Source organism: Aquarana catesbeiana, linkage group LG04, assembly GCF_042186555.1.
Source record: "Aquarana catesbeiana isolate 2022-GZ linkage group LG04, ASM4218655v1, whole genome shotgun sequence".
In the NCBI taxonomy this organism is placed as follows: domain Eukaryota; kingdom Metazoa; phylum Chordata; class Amphibia; order Anura; family Ranidae; genus Aquarana; species Aquarana catesbeiana.
The window spans coordinates 185,549,233-185,551,068 of record NC_133327.1 but is presented as its reverse complement, the minus strand read 5'-3'; the positions used below and the strand labels follow the sequence as shown (position 1 = coordinate 185,551,068).

The window sequence follows — 1,836 nt, the reverse complement described above, 5'->3', positions numbered from 1 at the left end:
CATCATTCATACATATTTCCATCCTCTTTTTCAATCCAACTTACTTTTCCCCTTTTCTTTCCATCCTCCTTTTCAATCCCATTTATTTTTCCCCTTTTTTTTTTTTTTTCCTTCCCCTTCCTTCTTCCTTCCATTGCCTCTTTCTATTCTCTCCCCTCCTCCTTCCCCTTTTTCTTTGTCCATATGACTGCTTTCTCTCTCTTTCTTAAATGCTTCAGCCTAGTTCCTTATCCTTACAAGTATTAGCTTGATAGGACGTTGTTATGCGCTGCACCATGCGCAATGACACCACCCCCTGGGACGGCGTGACTCCGGAGTTTCCTCTCCTCTAGGATCTCCGGATATCCGCCCTTCCTGTATGCGTCGCTCTGTCTGACGCATGCGCACACTGCAGAGTGATATTCCTTCCTCTGCTGACACCTCCGGTTGGAATCTCACTGCGCAGGCGCCGGCGGCTATTTAAGCCGCGTCTTGGCGTTCTGCCCAGTGTGCTATCCCACCAGCTAACCCTCAGGACGCTCTCCGTCCCAGCTGCTTAAGTACCATCCTTGCACCTAATAAGTAAGTAAGACTAAAAAAATTTCCTTCCCTCTGAACTGGATGTTTTACCGCTCTGTGACACCTCTCTATGAGACAAAATTAAACTTACTTTGCCATACTCTTCTTACTTGCCTGCTCTATACCTACTTGACTAATGGCTCACTGATGTGATTAATTGATCAATCTACATTTAATTCTTCTCCAATTTAAAAAGAGCCCATCATTAATCCCCTATATCCAGCAGGCCTGCCAGTATGTCTTCCTTTCTATATTCCAGAGAGCATTATCCTGATATACTGAAACATTTAGCCACAATCTATGGTCCTTACATTCTTTGCATAAATGAAGAAAAAAGTCTCCTTTTCTTTTTGGGTGAATGGATAACAAAAGATGTATAGGATATATGCAAATTCATGGTCTTTTGAGAAAATTACTCATAAGCTTATTTTTCTTTTTTTAAAGGGCAATCTGGGATCCAGTGGGGTTGTCCTTCCTTTTTGGGGGGCCTTTGCGAGGCAATTTCTGAAGCCGACGGATAGCTACTATCTTACACTGGCTGATCAGCCGACAACCAGTGTGTTTTTCTTTTAAAAGGATCTAGCCTGCTACCCTATGCCAAATTGCATGTTGGGGTGCAGTCATATATATATCTTTCATTCTTGAAAACTTCTTGTTGGTATGTATGGTGGACATGGTGGGTTGTTAGGTTACTAAACCTTTGTGGTTCATATTGTTCCCTCTGTGCAAATTGTTTTCATTTGTTATTTCAGAATGTATCTCCTATATATGCGACTTTTCTCTCTGCAATACGCCTCTGAAGAAAGGACATCGTCCTGAAACATGTCAGGCTTCTAGAGAAAATATTCTATTATGAATGGAAGTATACAAAAATTATTACAGGATAGCAAATTTTATTGTATAAATATTCCTGTTGAGATCTATAACCAAATGTACCTTGTTTTTATGATTTTTCAAATAAATAAAACATTTTTTATCTAATCCATGTATGGTTCGCCTACAAAGTCCCATTATACTGGGGGGTATATAAGTTCCTCAACTTAGGGGTCTTATTTTTTCCACTTATTCGGGATGTTGGCAACTCTTTGAAGGCAATTATTGATAAATCTTCCCTTCAGTAGTTCAATCCATTATATACTAACTTACCCTGAGGATTATTCTTCTGGGAAGGAAACGCTTACTTCTCTCTGAGAAATGGGTCAGGACTTTCCATGGGGTAGAACTGAACAATAGCTTACCCTAAAAATGAATTCAGCACAAATTATTTTCAGAAGTAAA

At 39.9% G+C, this 1,836-nt stretch overlaps 1 long non-coding RNA gene across 1 annotated transcript; it reads left to right on the top strand.

Annotated features, from left to right (window-relative positions):
* Positions 1-356: 356 nt before the first annotated feature.
* LOC141141445 (uncharacterized) lies at positions 357-1,539 on the top strand. Its single transcript, XR_012244084.1, has 3 exons — positions 357-561; positions 1,003-1,216; positions 1,311-1,539. It is a non-coding gene; the product is annotated as an uncharacterized lncRNA (long non-coding RNA).
* Positions 1,540-1,836: the final 297 nt, after the last annotated feature.